This window comes from Bufo gargarizans, chromosome 5 (assembly GCF_014858855.1).
Source record: "Bufo gargarizans isolate SCDJY-AF-19 chromosome 5, ASM1485885v1, whole genome shotgun sequence".
NCBI lineage: Eukaryota > Metazoa > Chordata > Amphibia > Anura > Bufonidae > Bufo > Bufo gargarizans.
Genome location: NC_058084.1, coordinates 93,804,356 through 93,822,457, shown reverse-complemented (window position 1 = coordinate 93,822,457; position 18,102 = coordinate 93,804,356). Strand labels below are relative to the sequence as shown.

At 47.6% G+C, this 18,102-nt stretch overlaps 1 protein-coding gene across 1 annotated transcript in view; it reads left to right on the top strand.

Moving 5' to 3' along the window:
- The window catches only part of RP1 (RP1 axonemal microtubule associated), a 659,535-nt gene that overhangs the window by 248,486 nt on the left and 392,947 nt on the right, over nucleotides 1–18,102 (top strand). The gene's annotated exons all lie outside the window — the stretch shown is intronic.

Sequence of the window (18,102 nt, the reverse complement as noted above, 5' to 3'; positions counted from 1 at the left end):
AAGTAGCGCGTCTACCAACGTGCGCTTGTACTCGCGCATCTTCCTATCACGCTCCAGTGCAGGAAGTAAGGTGGGCACATTGTCTTTGTAGCGTGGATCCAGCAGGGTGGCAACCCAGTAGTCCGCACACGTTAAAATGTGGGCAACTCTGCTGTCGTTGCGCAGGCACTGCAGCATGTAGTCGCTCATGTGTGCCAGGCTGCCCAGGGGTAAGGACAAGCTGTCCTCTGTGGGAGGCGTATCGTCATTGTCCTGCCTTTCCCCCCAGCCACGCACCAGTGATGGACCCGAGCTGCGTTGGGTGCCACCCCGCTGTGACCATGCTTCATCCTCATCCTCCTCCACCTCCTCCTCATCCTCGTCCTCCTCGTCCTCCAGTAGTGGGCCCTGTCTGGCCACATTTGTACCTGGCCTCTGCTGTTGCCAAAAACCTCCCTCTGAGTCACTTCGAAGAGACTGGCCTGAAAGTGCTAAAAATGACCCCTTTTCCTCCTCCTCCTCCTCCTGGGCCACCTCCTCTTCCATCATCGCCCTAAGTGTTTTCTCAAGGAGACATAGAAGTGGTATTGTAACGCTGATAACGGCGTCATCGCCACTGGCCATGTTGGTGGAGTACTCGAAACAGCGCAACAGGGCACACAGGTCTCGCATGGAGGCCCAGTCATTGGTGGTGAAGTGGTGCTGTTCTGTAGTGCGACTGACCCATGCGTGCTGCAGCTGAAACTCCACTATGGCCTGCTGCTGCTCGCACAGTCTGTCCAGCATGTGCAAGGTGGAGTTCCACCTGGTGGGCACGTCGCATATGAGGCGGTGAGCGGGAAGGCCGAAGTTACGCTGCAGCGCAGACAGGCGAGCAGCAGCAGGATGTGAACGCCGGAAGCGCGAACAGACGGCCCGCACTTTATGCAGCAGCTCTGACATGTCGGGGTAGTTGTGAATGAACTTCTGCACCACCAAATTCAGCACATGCACCAAGCAAGGGATGTGCGTCAAATTGGCTAGTCCCAGAGCTGCAACGAGATTTCGCCCATTATCGCACACCACCAGGCCGGGCTTGAGGCTCACCGGCAGCAACCACTCGTCGGTCTGTTGTTCTATACCCCGCCACAACTCCTGTGCGGTGTGGGGCCTGTCCCCCAAACATATGAGTTTCAGAATGGCCTGCTGACGTTTACCCCGGGCTGTGCTGAAGTTGGTGGTGAAGGTGTGTGGCTGACTGGATGAGCAGGTGGAAGAAGAGGAGGAGGAAGCCGAGAAGGAGGAGGTGGCAACAGGAGGCAAAGAATGTTGCCCTGCGATCCTTGGCGGCGGAAGGACGTGCGCTAAACAGCTCTCCGCCTGGGGCCCAGCTGCCACTACATTTACCCAGTGTGCAGTTAGGGAGATATAGCGTCCCTGGCCGTGCTTACTGGTCCAAGTATCTGTGGTTAGGTGGACCTTGCTACAGATGGCGTTGCGCAGTGCACACTTGATTTTATCGGATACTTGGTTGTGCAGGGAAGGCACGGCTCTCTTGGAGAAGTAGTGGCGGCTGGGAACAACATACTGTGGGACAGCAAGCGACATGAGCTGTTTGAAGCTGTCTGTGTCCACCAGCCTAAATGACAGCATTTCATAGGCTAGTAGTTTAGAAATGCTGGCATTCAGGGCCAGGGATCGAGGGTGGCTAGGTGGGAATTTACGCTTTCTCTCAAATGTTTGTGAGATGGAGAGCTGAACGCTGCCGTGTGACATGGTTGAGACGCTTGGTGACGGAGGTGGTGGTGGTGTTGGTGGTACATCCCCTGTTTGCTGGGCGGCAGGTGCCAACGTTCCTCCAGAGGCAGAGGAAGAGGCCGAGTCGGCAGCAGCAGAAGAGGTAGCAGGGGGAGCCTGAGTGACTTCCTTGGTTTTAAGGTGTTTACTCCACTGCAGTTCATGCTTTGCATGCAGGTGCCTGGTCATGCAGGTTGTGCTCAGGTTCAGAACGTTAATGCCTCGCTTCAGGCTCTGATGGCACAGCGTGCAAACCACTCGGGTCTTGTCGTCAGCACATTGTTTGAAGAAGTGCCATGCCAGGGAACTCCTTGAAGCTGCCTTTGGGGTGCTCGGTCCCAGATGGCGGCGGTCAGTAGCAGGCGGAGTCTCTTGGCGGCGGGTGTTCTGCTTTTGCCCACTGCTCCCTCTTTTGCTACGCTGTTGGCTCGGTCTCACCACTGCCTCTTCCTCCGAACTGTGAAAGTCAGTGGCACGACCTTCATTCCATGTGGGGTCTAGGACCTCATCGTCCCCTGCATCGTCTTCCACCCAGTCTTGATCCCTGACCTCCTGTTCAGTCTGCACACTGCAGAAAGACGCAGCAGTTGGCACCTGTGTTTCGTCATCATCAGAGACATGCTGAGGTGGTATTCCCATGTCCTCATCATCAGGAAACATAAGTGGTTGTGCGTCAGTGCATTCTATGTCTTTCACTGCTGGGGAAGGGCTGGGTGGATGCCCTTGGGAAACCCTGCCAGCGGAGTCTTCAAACAGCATAAGAGACTGCTGCATAACTTGAGGCTGAGACAGTTTCCCTGGTATGCATGGGGGTGATGTGACAGACTGATGGGGTTGGTTTTCAGGCGCCATCTGTGCGCTTTCTGCAGAAGACTGGGTGGGAGATAATGTGAACGTGCTGGATCCACTGTCGGCCACCCAATTGACTAATGCCTGTACCTGCTCAGGCCTTACCATCCTTAGAACGGCATTGGGCCCCACCATATATCGCTGTAAATTCTGGCGGCTACTGGGACCTGAGGTAGTTGGTACACTAGGACGTGTGGATGTGGCAGAACGGCCACGTCCTCTCCCAGCACCAGAGGGTCCACTAACACCACCACGACCATGTCCACGTCCGCGTCCCTTACTAGATGTTTTCCTCATTGTTATGGTTCACCACAACAATAAAAATATTATTTGGCCCAATGTATTGTATTCAAATTCAGCGGGATATAAATTTGAGGCCTAGTATTTAGGCGCTGGGTGACCGGTATGGATTTAGTGACAGAATTAGACTTGGAAATGCACAGTAGCGTGTGTGTGAAGTTATTCTGAATGACCCTATGTGCACCTTGAATATTATATACCCTTTTAGGGATAGATTTCAAATAGCTCTGATATAGCAGAAACCACTAAATTATGAAATTGCTAAATTGGGAATTGTATTTCAACCCAGAACAAAAAATGTGCTTTGGCGGACACTAAATAACTTGCCCAGCCACAACAGTACAGCGGTAACGACAGATTTAGCGGGATATAAATTTGAGGCCTAGTATTTAGGCGCTGGGTGACCGGTATGGATTTAGTGACAGAATTAGACTTGGAAATGCACAGTAGCGTGTGTGTGAAGTTATTCTGAATGACCCTATGTGCACCTTGAATATTATATACCCTTTTAGGGATAGATTTCAAATAGCTCTGATATAGCAGAAACCACTAAATTATGAAATTGCTAAATTGGGAATTGTATTTCAACCTAGAACAAAAAATGTGCTTTGGTGGACACAAAATAACTTGCCCATCCACAACAGGACAGCGGTAACGACAGATTTAGCGGGATATAAATTTGAGGCCTAGTATTTAGGCGCTGGGTGACCGCTATGGATTTAGTGACAGAATTAGACTTGGAAATGCACAGTAGCGTGTGTGTGAAGTTATTCTGAATGACCCTATGTGCACCTTGAATATTATATACCCTTTTAGGGATAGATTTCAAATAGCTCTGATATAGCAGAAACCACTAAATTATGAAATTGCTAAATTGGGAATTGTATTTCAACCCTGAACAAAAAATGTGCTTTAACGGACACTAAATAACTTGCCCAGCCACAACAGTACAGCGGTAACGACAGATTTAGCGGGATATAAATTTGAGGCCTAGTATTTAGGTGCTGGGTGACCGGTATGGATTTAGTGACAGAATTAGACTTGGAAATGCACAGTAGCGTGTGTGTGAAGTTATTCTGAATGACCCTATGTGCACCTTGAATATTATATACCCTTTTAGGGATAGATTTCAAATAGCTCTGATATAGCAGAAACCACTAAATTATGAAATTGCTAAATTGGGAATTGTATTTCAACCCAGAACAAAAAATGTGCTTTGGCGGACACTAAATAACTTGCCCATCCACAACAGGACAGCGGTAACGACAGATTTAGCGGGATATAAATTTGAGGCCTAGTATTTAGGCGCTGGGTGACCGGTATGGATTTAGTGACAGAATTAGACTTGGAAATGCACAGTAGCGTGTGTGTGAAGTTATTCTGAATGACCCTATGTGCACCTTGAATATTATATACCCTTTTAGGGATAGATTTCAAATAGCTCTGATATAGCAGAAACCACTAAATTATGAAATTGCTAAATTGGGAATTGTATTTCAACCCTGAACAAAAAATGTGCTTTAACGGACACTAATTAACTTGCCCAGCCACAACAGTACAGCGGTAACGACAGATTTAGCGGGATATAAATTTGAGGCCTAGTATTTAGGCACTGGGTGACCGGTATGGATTTACTAACAGAATTAGACTTGGAAATGCACAGTAGCGTGTGTGTGAAGTTATTCTGAATGACCCTATGTGCACCTTGAATATTATATACCCTTTTAGGAATAGATTTCAAATAGCTCTGATATAGCAGAAACCACTAAATTATGAAATTGCTAAATTGTATTTCAACCCAGAACAAAAAATGTGCTTTGACGGACACTAAATAACTTGCCCATCCACAACAGGACAGCGGTAACGACAGATTTAGCGGGATATAAATTTGAGGCCTAGTATTTAGGCGCTGGGTGACCGGTATGGATTTAGTGACAGAATTAGACTTGGAAATGCACAGTAGCGTGTGTGTGAAGTTATTCTGAATGACCCTATGTGCACCTTGAATATTATATACCCTTTTAGGGATAGATTTCAAATAGCTCTGATATAGCAGAAACCACTAAATTATGAAATTGCTAAATTGGGAATTGTATTTCAACCCTGAACAAAAAATGTGCTTTGACGGACACTAAATAACTTGCCCAGCCACAACAGTACAGCGGTAACGACAGATTTAGCGGGATCTAAATTTGAGGCCTAGTATTTAGGCGCTGGGTGACCGGTATGGATTTAGTGACAGAATTAGACTGGGATATGGCCAAAAAATAACCACACTATTGCTGGTTAAATGCACTTGGTGTGACAGCTTGACCAACCACACTACTGAGGGTTAAATGCACTTGGTGACGGGCGCAGCTTGCCCCTGATGTAGTATATGGCCAAAAAATGAACAGACTATTGCTGGTTAAATGCACTTGGTGACGGGCGCAGCTTGCCCCTGATTTAGTATATGGCCAAAAAATTAACAGACTATTGCTGGTTAAATGCACTTGGTGTGACAGCTTCACCCTGATGTAGGCTATCGCCAAAAAACAACCACACCATTGAGGGTTAAATGCACTTGGTGACAGGCGCAGCTTGCCCCTGATGTAGTATATGGCCAAAAAATAAACAGACTATTGCTGGTTAAATGCACTTGGTGTGACAGCTTCACCCTGATGTAGGCTTTAGACAAAAAACAACCACACCATTGAGGGTTAAATGCACTTGGTCGCTGCTTGTGCTGGCGCACCACAAGACACAAAATGGCCGCCGATCACCCCAGAAAAAAGTGACTGACAAACGGTCTGGGCAGCCTAAAAACAGTGAGCAATTGAATTTCAGCAGCTCAATGATGCACAGCTGCAGATCGATCGATTAATCAAGTCCTTTGGAGAAGTTAATATGCCTAATCTCGCCCTACTGTCGCAGCCGCAACCTCTCCCTACGCTAATCAGAGCAGAGTGACGGGCGGCGATATGTGACTCCAGCTTAAATAGAGGCTGGGTCACATGGTGCTCTGGCCAATCACAGCCATGCCAATAGTAGGCATGGCTGTGACGGCCTCTTGGGGCAAGTAGTATGACGCTTGTTGATTGGCTGCTTTGCAGCCTTTCAAAAAGCGCCAAGAAAGCGTCACAAACGCGCCAAAAAAGCGACGAACACCGAACCCGAACCCGGACTTTTACGAAAATGTCCGGGTTCGGGTCCGTGTCACGGACACACCAAAATTCGGTACGAACCCGAACTATACAGTTCGAGTTCGCTCATCCCTAATCAGGATGTCTTCAGTTCAGGACCGGAACGTTTTTTGGCCGGAGAAAATCCTGCAGCATGCTGCGCTTTTTGCTCCGGCCAAAAATCCTGAACACTTCCCGCAAGGCCGAATCCGGAATTAATGCCCATTGAAAGGCATTGATCCGGATCCGGCCTTAAGCTAAACGTCGTTTCGGCGCATTGCCGGATACGACGTTTAGCTTTTTCTGAATGGTTACCATGGCTGCCGGGACGCTAAAGTCCTGGCAGCCATGGTAAAGTGTAGTGGGGAGCGGGGGAGCAGCATACTTACCGTCCGTGCGGCTCCCGGGGCGCTCCAGAGTGACGTCAGGGCGCCCCACGCGCATGGATGACGTGATCGCATTGCACGTCATCCATGCGCATGGGGCGCTCTGACGTCATTCTGGAGCGCCCCGGGAGCCGCACGGACTGTAAGTATACTGCTCCCCACTACTACTATGGCAACCAGGACTTTAATAGCATCCTGGCTGCCATAGTAACACTGAAAGCATTTTGAAGACGGATCCGTCTTCAAATGCTTTCAGTTCACTTGCGTTTTTTCCGGACCCGGCGTGTAATTCCGGCAAGTGGAGTACACGCCGGATCCGGACAACGCAAGTGTGAAAGAGGCCTTAATCTGGATATACCTTTTATTGTAATATGCTGGACTGGATTCTGCGTAGAAATCCAGGAATTGCCATTAGACTTCAGCCACTCTGCAAATTACTCTGTTCTGAATATTAATTGTATCCTAAGATTCAGTAAAACTTGTAATTTATTTGTTATATGGTTATGGGATCCTAGTCCGTGTTTGGATTGGCAGGTGCATTCCCCAGACCACTTACTTTACTTAACTACTAGTGTTGGGTGCGAATATTCGAATTGCAAATTTTAATCGCAAATATCACCACTTTGAGAATTCGCGAAAATTTAGAAATATTTGGAATATTCGCAAATATTCTAGATTTTTTTTCATCTGAACCCATGATTAGAGTTGAGCGAACACCTGGATGTTCGGGTTCGAGAAGTTCGGCCGAACATCCCGGAAATGTTCGGGTTCGGGATCCGAACCCGATCCGAACTTCGTCCCGAACCCGAACCCCATTGAAGTCAATGGGGACCCGAACTTTTCGGCACTAAAACGGCTGTAAAACAGCCCAGGAAAGGGCTAGAGGGCTGCAAAAGGCAGCAACATGTAGGTAAATCCCCTGCAAACAAATGTGGATAGGGAAATTAATTAAAATAAAAATTAAATAAATAAAAATTAACCAAAATCAATTGGAGAGAGGTTCCATAGCAGAGAATCTGGCTTCCCGTCACCCACCACTGGAACAGTCCATTCTCAGATATTTAGGCCCCGGCACCCAGGCAGAGGAGAGAGGTCCCGTAACAGAGAATCTGTCTTCATGTCAGCAGAGAATTAGTCTGCATGTCATAGCAGAGAATGAGGCTTCACGTCAGCCACCACTGCAACAGTCCATTGGCATATATTTAGGCCTAGCACACAGGCAGAGGAGAGAGGTCCCGTAACAGAGAATCTGGCTTCATGTCAGCAGAGAATCAGTCTGCATGTCATAGCAGAGAATGAGGCTTCACGTCAGCCACCACTGCAACAGTCCATTGGCATATATTTAGGCCCAGCACACACACAGGCAGAGGAGAGAGGTCCCGTAACAGAGAATCTGTCTTCATGTCAGCAGAGAATTAGTCTGCATGTCATAGCAGAGAATGAGGCTTCACGTCACCCACCACTGCAACAGTCCATTGGCATATATTTAGGCCTAGCACACAGGCAGAGCAGAGAGGTCCCGTAACAGACAATCTGGCTTCATGACAGCAGAGAATCAGTCTGCATGTCATAGCAGAGAATGAGGCTTCACGTCACCCACCACTGCAACAGTCCATTGGCATATATTTAGGCCTAGCACACAGGCAGAGGAGAGAGGTCCCGTAACAGAGAATCTGTCTTCATGTCAGCAGAGAATTAGTCTGCATGTCATAGCAGAGAATCAGGCTTCACGTCAGCCACCACTGCAACAGTCCATTGGCATATATTTAGGCCCAGCACCCAGGCAGAGGAGGGAGGTCCCGTAACAGAGAATCTGGCTTCATGTCAGCAGAGAATCAGTCTGCATGTCATAGCAGAGAATGAGGCTTCACGTCACCCACCACTGCAACAGTCCATTGGCATATATTTAGGCCCAGCACCCAGGCAGAGGAGGGAGGTCCCGTAACAGAGAATCTGGCTTCATGTCAGCAGAGAATCAGTCTGCATGTCATAGCAGAGAATGAGGCTTCACGTCACCCACCACTGCAACAGTCCATTGGCATATATTTAGGCCTAGCACACAGGCAGAGCAGAGAGGTCCCGTAACAGACAATCTGGCTTCATGTCAGCAGAGAATCAGTCTGCATGTCATAGCAGAGAATGAGGCTTCACGTCACCCACCACTGCAACAGTCCATTGGCATATATTTAGGCCTAGCACACAGGCAGAGCAGAGAGGTCCCGTAACAGACAATCTGGCTTCATGACAGCAGAGAATCAGTCTGCATGTCATAGCAGAGAATGAGGCTTCACGTCACCCACCACTGCAACAGTCCATTGGCATATATTTAGGCCTAGCACACAGGCAGAGCAGAGAGGTCCCGTAACAGACAATCTGGCTTCATGTCAGCAGAGAATCAGTCTGCATGTCATAGCAGAGAATGAGGCTTCACGTCACCCACCACTGCAACAGTCCATTGGCATATATTTAGGCCTAGCACACAGGCAGAGCAGAGAGGTCCCGTAACAGACGATCTGGCTTCATGTCAGCAGAGAATCAGTCTGCATGTCATAGCAGAGAATCAGGCTTCACGTCAGCCACCACTGCAACAGTCCATTGTCATAAATTTAGGCCCAGCACCCATGCAGAGGAGAGAGGTCCCGTAACAGACAATCTGGCTTCATGTCAGCAGAGAATTAGTCTGCATGTCATAGCAGAGAATCAGGCTTCATGTCAGCCACCACTGCAACAGTCCATTGGCATATATTTAGGCCTAGCACACAGGCAGAGGAGAGGTTCATTCAACTTTGGGTAGCATCGCAATATAATGGTAAAATGAAAATAAAAATAGGATTGAATGAGGAAGTGCCCTGGAGTCCAATAATATATGGTTATGGGGAGGTAGTTAATGTCTAATCTGGACAAGGGACGGACAGGTCCTGTGGGATCCATGCCTGGTTCATTTTTATGAACGTCAGCTTGTCCACATTGGCTGTAGACAGGCGGCTGCGTTTGTCTGTAATGACGCCCCCTGCCGTGCTGAATACACGTTCAGACAAAACGCTGGCTGCCGGGCAGGCCAGCACCTCCAAGGCATAAAAGGCTAGCTCTGGCCACGTGGACAATTTAGAGACCCAGAAGTTGAATGGGGCCGAACCATCAGTCAGTACGTGGAGGGGTGTGCACACGTACTGTTCCACCATGTTAGTGAAATGTTGCCTCCTGCTAACACGTTGCGTATCAGGTGGTGGTGCAGTTAGCTGTGGCGTGTTGACAAAAGTTTTCCACATCTCTGCCATGCTAACCCTGCCCTCAGAGGAGCTGGCCGTGACACAGCTGCCTTGGCGACCTCTTGCTCCTCCTCTGCCTTGGCCTTGGGCTTCCACTTGTTCCCCTGTGACATTTGGGAATGCTCTCAGTAGCGCGTCTACCAACGTGCGCTTGTACTCGCGCATCTTCCTATCACGCTCCAGTGCAGGAAGTAAGGTGGGCACATTGTCTTTGTAGCGTGGATCCAGCAGGGTGGCAACCCAGTAGTCCGCACAGGTTAAAATGTGGGCAACTCTGCTGTCGTTGCGCAGGCACTGCAGCATGTAGTCGCTCATGTGTGCCAGGCTGCCCAGGGGTAAGGACAAGCTGTCCTCTGTGGGAGGCGTATCGTCATCGTCCTGCCTTTCCCCCCAGCCACGCACCAGTGATGGACCCGAGCTGCGTTGGGTGCCACCCCGCTGTGACCATGCTTCATCCTCATCCTCCTCCACCTCCTCCTCATCCTCGTCCTCCTCGTCCTCCAGTAGTGGGCCCTGGCTGGCCACATTTGTACCTGGCCTCTGCTGTTGCAAAAAGCCTCCCTCTGAGTCACTTCGAAGAGACTGGCCTGAAAGTGCTAAAAATGACCCCTCTTCCTCATCCTCCTCCTCCTCCTCCTGGGCCACCTCCTGTTCCATCATCGCCCTAAGTGTTTTCTCAAGGAGACATAGAAGTGGTATTGTAACGCTGATAACGGTGTCATCGCCACTGGCCATGTTGGTGGAGTACTCGAAACAGCGCAACAGGGCACACAGGTCTCGCATGGAGGCCCAGTCATTGGTGGTGAAGTGGTGCTGTTCTGTAGTGCGACTGACCCGTGCGTGCTGCAGCTGAAACTCCACTATGGCCTGCTGCTGCTCGCACAGTCTGTCCAGCATGTGCAAGGTGGAGTTCCACCTGGTGGGCACGTCGCATATGAGGCGGTGAGCGGGAAGGCCGAAGTTACGCTGTAGCGCAGACAGGCGAGCAGCGGCAGGATGTGAACGCCGGAAGCGCGAACAGACGGCCCGCACTTTATGCAGCAGCTCTGACATGTCGGGGTAGTTGTGAATGAACTTCTGCACCACCAAATTCAGCACATGCGCCAAGCAAGGGATGTGCGTCAAATTGGCTAGTCCCAGAGCTGCAACGAGATTTCGCCCATTATCACACACCACCAGGCCGGGCTTGAGGCTCACCGGCAGCAACCACTCGTCGGTCTGTTGTTCAATACCCCGCCACAACTCCTGTGCGGTGTGGGGCCTGTCCCCCAAACATATGAGTTTCAGAATGGCCTGCTGACGTTTACCCCGGGCTGTGCTGAAGTTGGTGGTGAAGGTGTGTGGCTGACTGGATGAGCAGGTGGAAGAAGAGGAGGAGGAAGCCGAGAAGGAGGAGGTGGCAACAGGAGGCAAAGAATGTTGCCCTGCGATCCTTGGCGGCGGCAGGACGTGCGCCAAACAGCTCTCCGCCTGGGGCCCAGCTGCCACTACATTTACCCAGTGTGCAGTTAGGGAGATATAGCGTCCCTGGCCGTGCTTACTGGTCCACGTATCTGTGGTTAGGTGGACCTTGCTACAGATGGCGTTGCGCAGTGCACACTTGATTTTATCGGATACTTGGTTGTGCAGGGAAGGCACGGCTCTCTTGGAGAAGTAGTGCCGGCTGGGAACAACATACTGTGGGACAGCAAGCGACATGAGCTGTTTGAAGCTGTCTGTGTCCACCAGCCTAAATGACAGCATTTCATAGGCCAGTAGTTTAGAAATGCTGGCATTCAGGGCCAGGGATCGAGGGTGGCTAGGTGGGAATTTACGCTTTCTATCAAATGTTTGTGAGATGGAGAGCTGAACGCTGGCGTGTGACATGGTTGAGACGCTTGGTGACGGAGGTGGTGGTGGTGGTGTTGGTGGTACATCCCCTGTTTGCTGGGCGGCAGGTGCCAACGTTCCTCCAGAGGCGGAGGAAGAGGCCGAGGCGGCAGCAGCAGAATAGGCCGAGGCGGCAGCAGCAGAAGAGGTAGCAGGGGGAGCCTGAGTGACTTCCTTGGTTTTAAGGTGTTTACTCCACTGCAGTTCATGCTTTGCATGCAGGTGCCTGGTCATGCAGGTTGTGCTCAGGTTCAGAACGTTAATGCCTCGCTTCAGGCTCTGATGGCACAGCGTGCAAACCACTCGGGTCTTGTCGTCAGCACATTGTTTGAAGAAGTGCCATGCCAGGGAACTCCTTGAAGCTGCCTTTGGGGTGCTCGGTCCCAGATGGCGGCGGTCAGTAGCAGGCGGAGTCTCTTGGCGGCGGGTGTTCTGCTTTTGCCCACTGCTCCCTCTTTTGCTACGCTGTTGGCTCGGTCTCACCACTGCCTCTTCCTCCGAACTGTGAAAGTCAGTGGCACGACCTTCATTCCATGTGGGGTCTAGGACCTCATCGTCCCCTGCATCGTCTTCCACCCAGTCTTGATCCCTGACCTCCTGTTCAGTCTGCACACTGCAGAAAGACGCAGCAGTTGGCACCTGTGTTTCGTCATCATCAGAGACATGCTGAGGTGGTATTCCCATGTCCTCATCATCAGGAAACATAAGTGGTTGTGCGTCAGTGCATTCTATGTCTTTCACCGCTGGGGAAGGGCTAGGTGGATGCCCTTGGGAAACCCTGCCAGCGGAGTCTTCAAACAGCATAAGAGACTGCTGCATAACTTGAGGCTGAGACAGTTTCCCTGGTATGCATGGGGGTGATGTGACAGACTGATGGGGTTGGTTTTCAGGCGCCATCTGTGCGCTTTCTGCAGAAGACTGGGTGGGAGATAATGTGAACGTGCTGGATCCACTGTCGGCCACCCAATTGACTAATGCCTGTACCTGCTCAGGCCTTACCATCCTTAGAACGGCATTGGGCCCCACCATATATCGCTGTAAATTCTGGCGGCTACTGGGACCTGAGGTAGTTGGTACACTAGGACGTGTGGATGTGGCAGAACGGCCACGTCCTCTCCCAGCACCAGAGGGTCCACTAACACCACCACGACCATGTCCACGTCCGCGTCCCTTACTAGATGTTTTTCTCATTGTTATGGTTCACCACAACAACAAATATATTATTTGGCCCAATGTATTGTATTCAAATTCAGCGGGATATAAATTTGAGGCCTAGTATTTAGGCGCTGGGTGACCGGTATGGATTTAGTGACAGAATTAGACTTGGAAATGCACAGAAGCGTGTGTGTGAAGTTATTCTGAATGACCCAATGTGCACCTTGAATATTATATACCCTTTTTGGGATAGATTTCAAATAGCTCTGATATAGCAGGAACCACTAAATTATGAAATTGCTAAATTGGGAATTGTACTTCAACCCAGAACAAAAAATGTGCTTTGACGGGCACTAAATAACTTTCCCAGCTACAACAGTACAGCGGTAACGAGAGATTTAGAGGGATTTAAATTTGAGGCCTAGTATTTAGGCGCTGGGTGACAGGTATGGGTTTAGTGACAGAATTAGACTTGGAAATACACAGTAGCGGGTGTGTGTGAAGTTATTCTGAATGACCCAATGTGCACCTTCAATATTATATACCCTTTTTGGGATAGATTTCAAATAGCTCTGATATAGCAGGAACCACTAAATTATGAAATTGCTAAATTGGGAATTGTACTTCAACCCAGAACAAAAAATGTGCTTTGACGGACACTAAATATCTTGCCCAGCAACAACAGTACAGCGGTGGGTAACGAGAGATTTAGAGGGATTTAAATTTGAGGCCTAGTATTTAGGCGCTGGGTCACCGGTATGGATTTAGTGACAGAATTAGACTTGGAAATGCACAGAAGCGTGTGTGTGAAGTTATTCTGAATGACCCTATGTGCACCTTCAATATTATATACCCTTTTAGGGATAGATTTCAAATAGCTCTGATATAGCAGAAACCACTAAATTATGAAATTGCTAAATTGGGAATTGTACTTCAACCCAGAACAAAAAATGTGCTTTGACGGACACTAAATATCTTGCCCAGCAACAACAGTACAGCGGTGGGTAACGAGAGATTTAGAGGGATTTAAATTTGAGGCCTAGTATTTAGGCGCTGGGTGACAGGTATGGGTTTAGTGACAGAATTAGACTTGGAAATACACAGTAGCGGGTGTGTGTGAAGTTATTCTGAATGACCCAATGTGCACCTTCAATATTATATACCCTTTTTGGGATAGATTTCAAATAGCTCTGATATAGCAGGAACCACTAAATTATGAAATTGCTAAATTGGGAATTGTACTTCAACCCAGAACAAAAAATGTGCTTTGACGGACACTAAATATCTTGCCCAGCAACAACAGTACAGTGGTGGGTAACGAGAGATTTAGAGGGATTTAAATTTGAGGCCTAGTATTTAGGCGCTGGGTCACCGGTATGGATTTAGTGACAGAATTAGACTTGGAAATGCACAGAAGCGTGTGTGTGAAGTTATTCTGAATGACCCTATGTGCACCTTCAATATTATATACCCTTTTAGGGATAGATTTCAAATAGCTCTGATATAGCAGAAACCACTAAATTATGAAATTGCTAAATTGGGAATTGTACTTCAACCCAGAACAAAAAATGTGCTTTGACGGACACTAAATATCTTGCCCAGCAACAACAGTACAGCGGTGGGTAACGAGAGATTTAGAGGGATTTAAATTTGAGGCCTAGTATTTAGGCGCTGGGTCACCGGTATGGATTTAGTGACAGAATTAGACTTGGAAATGCACAGAAGCGTGTGTGTGAAGTTATTCTGAATGACCCTATGTGCACCTTCAATATTATATACCCTTTTAGGGATAGATTTCAAATAGCTCTGATATAGCAGAAACCACTAAATTATGAAATTGCTAAATTGGGAATTGTACTTCAACCCAGAACAAAAAATGTGCTTTGACGGACACTAAATATCTTGCCCAGCAACAACAGTACAGCGGTGGGTAACGAGAGATTTAGAGGGATTTAAATTTGAGGCCTAGTATTTAGGCGCTGGGTGACAGGTATGGATTTAGTGACAGAATTAGACTTGGAAATACACAGTAGCGGGTGTGTGAAGTTATTCTGAATGACCCAATGTGCACCTTCAATATTATATACCCTTTTTGGGATAGATTTCAAATAGCTCTGATATAGCAGAAACCACTAAATTATGAAATTGCTAAATTGGGAATTGTACTTCAACCCAGAACAAAAAATGTGCTTTGACGGACACTAAATATCTTGCCCAGCAACAACAGTACAGCGGTGGGTAACGAGAGATTTAGAGGGATTTAAATTTGAGGCCTAGTATTTAGGCGCTGGGTCACCGGTATGGATTTAGTGACAGAATTAGACTTGGAAATGCACAGAAGCGTGTGTGTGAAGTTATTCTGAATGACCCTATGTGCACCTTCAATATTATATACCCTTTTAGGGATAGATTTCAAATAGCTCTGATATAGCAGAAACCACTAAATTATGAAATTGCTAAATTGGGAATTGTACTTCAACCCAGAACAAAAAATGTGCTTTGACGGACACTAAATATCTTGCCCAGCAACAACAGTACAGTGGTGGGTAACGAGAGATTTAGAGGGATTTAAATTTGAGGCCTAGTATTTAGGCGCTGGGTCACCGGTATGGATTTAGTGACAGAATTAGACTTGGAAATGCACAGAAGCGTGTGTGTGAAGTTATTCTGAATGACCCTATGTGCACCTTCAATATTATATACCCTTTTAGGGATAGATTTCAAATAGCTCTGATATAGCAGAAACCACTAAATTATGAAATTGCTAAATTGGGAATTGTACTTCAACCCAGAACAAAAAATGTGCTTTGACGGACACTAAATATCTTGCCCAGCAACAACAGTACAGCGGTGGGTAACGAGAGATTTAGAGGGATTTAAATTTGAGGCCTAGTATTTAGGCGCTGGGTGACAGGTATGGGTTTAGTGACAGAATTAGACTTGGAAATACACAGTAGCGGGTGTGTGTGAAGTTATTCTGAATGACCCAATGTGCACCTTCAATATTATATACCCTTTTTGGGATAGATTTCAAATAGCTCTGATATAGCAGGAACCACTAAATTATGAAATTGCTAAATTGGGAATTGTATTTCAACCCAGAACAAGAAATGTGCTTGAACGGACACTAAATAACTCGCCCAGCTACAGCACTAGGGACAGATTTAGCTGGATATAAATTTGAGGCCTAGTATTTAGGCGCTGGGTGACCGGTATGGATTTAGTGACAGAATTAGACTGGGATATGGCCAAAAAATGAACAGACTATTGCTGGTTAAATGCACTTGGTGTGACAGCTTCACCCTGATGTAGGCTTTAGCCAAAAAACAACCACACCATTGAGGGTTAAATGCACTTGGTGACAGGCGCAGCTTGCCCCTGATTTTGTATATGGCCAAAAAATGAACAGACTATTGCTGGTTAAATGCACTTGGTGTGACAGCTTCACCCTGATGTAGGCTTTAGCCAAAAAACAACCACACCATTGAGGGTTAAATGCACTTGGTGACAGGCGCAGCTTGCCCCTGATTTTGTATATGGCCAAAAAATGAACAGACTATTGCTGGTTAAATGCACTTGGTGTGACAGCTTCACCCTGATGTAGGCTTTAGCCAAAAAACAACCACACCATTGAGGGTTAAATGCACTTGGTGACAGGCGCAGCTTGCCCCTGATTTTGTATATGGCCAAAAAATGAACAGACTATTGCTGGTTAAATGCACTTGGTGTGACAGCTTCACCCTGATGTAGGCTTTAGCCAAAAAACAACCACACCATTGAGGGTTAAATGCACTTGGTCGCAGCTTGTGCTGGCGCACCACAAGACACAAAATGGCCGCCGATCACCCCAGAAAAATGAGACTGACAAACGGTCTGTGCAGCCTAAAAACAGTGAGCAATTGAGGATCAGCAGCTCAATGATCCACAGCTGCAGATCGATCAGTTAATCAAGTCCTTTGGAGGAGTTAATCTGCCTAATCTCGCCCTACTGTCGCAGCCGCAACCTCTCCCTACGCTAATCAGAGCAGAGTGACGGGCGGCGCTATGTGACTCCAGCTTAAATAGAGGCTGGGTCACATGGTGCTCTGGCCAATCACAGCCATGCCAATAGTAGGCATGGCTGTGATGGCCTCTTGGGGCAAGTAGTATGACGCTTGTTGATTGGCTGCTTTGCAGCCTTTCAAAAAGCGCCAAGAAAGCGTCACAAAAGCGCGAAGAAAGCGACGAACACCGAACCCGAACCCGGACTTTTACGAAAATGTCCGGGTTCGGGTCCGTGTCACGGACACCCCAAAATTCGGTACGAACCCGAACTATACAGTTCGAGTTCGCTCATCCCTACCCATGATCCCTCCCTGCTTCTTGCTTGTGGGCCAATGAGAAGGCTGCAGTGTGTTTTTCTGAGCTTAGCAACATCCCTAGCAACCAATAGTAAAGTTGCTTACCCCTTACTATATAAGAAACTCCCTGGCAGCCATTTTCTGCAGGTTTTTTTTTGCAGTTCTGAGAGAGAGGGAGAGCAGTGACATTGCTGTGCTCTGTGCCTTCATATGGATCCTATTCCTTAACCAATTACATTAGATAGTTAGATAGCTCATATATATAATACAGATAGTAAGTGGGAGATAGTCAGTGTATGTTATATCCTGATATAGTGTAGGTTCTAGTGCAGGGTGTTAGGTAGTGTGATAGGAATTACTGTTTCTCTGCTGTCCATACATACATGCTGCAGACATAGTGCTGTGATGTCACAACAATAGTTAGTGCACCAATCAGTAATATGTAGTCAGACCTGCTAAAATGTGAAGTTGCACTTATTGCGCCAAAATATGCGCATCATTAATTGCCGATGTGTGCAATCGCGAATATATTGGCGCACTCTATCTGCATATAAAGCTATTGTAATGTTCTGCTGTGCCAACCATTTTCTCCAGTCTCGGAAAACTTCTAGCAGCTTGGAAAATGTAGCAAAAGTGACCTACGCCTGCAATACGCGCATATTACATTGCCAATTTTCGGAATAAAAAAAATAAAGATGAATTCTCAAATTTGCTAATTTATGACGAATATTTGCCCAAATATTCGCAAAATATTGCAAATTCAAATATTGCCCCAGCCGCTCATCACTATTAACTACTTGTCTCAGTTCACTCTGGGGGCTTGTATAAAAGTGAGTAGTGGTACTGTGCATTGGGGAGCACTCTTACTTTAAGTGTCTTTAACTGTCTTTTCGAACGGGAATGTTAGATAATATGACTAGTGTCAGTATTAATTTATATCACTGATGTTTCTTTTCTCTTAAAGGGGTAGTCCCAGATTGACAACTTTATTGCCTAACCACAGAATAAGTGATGTGTC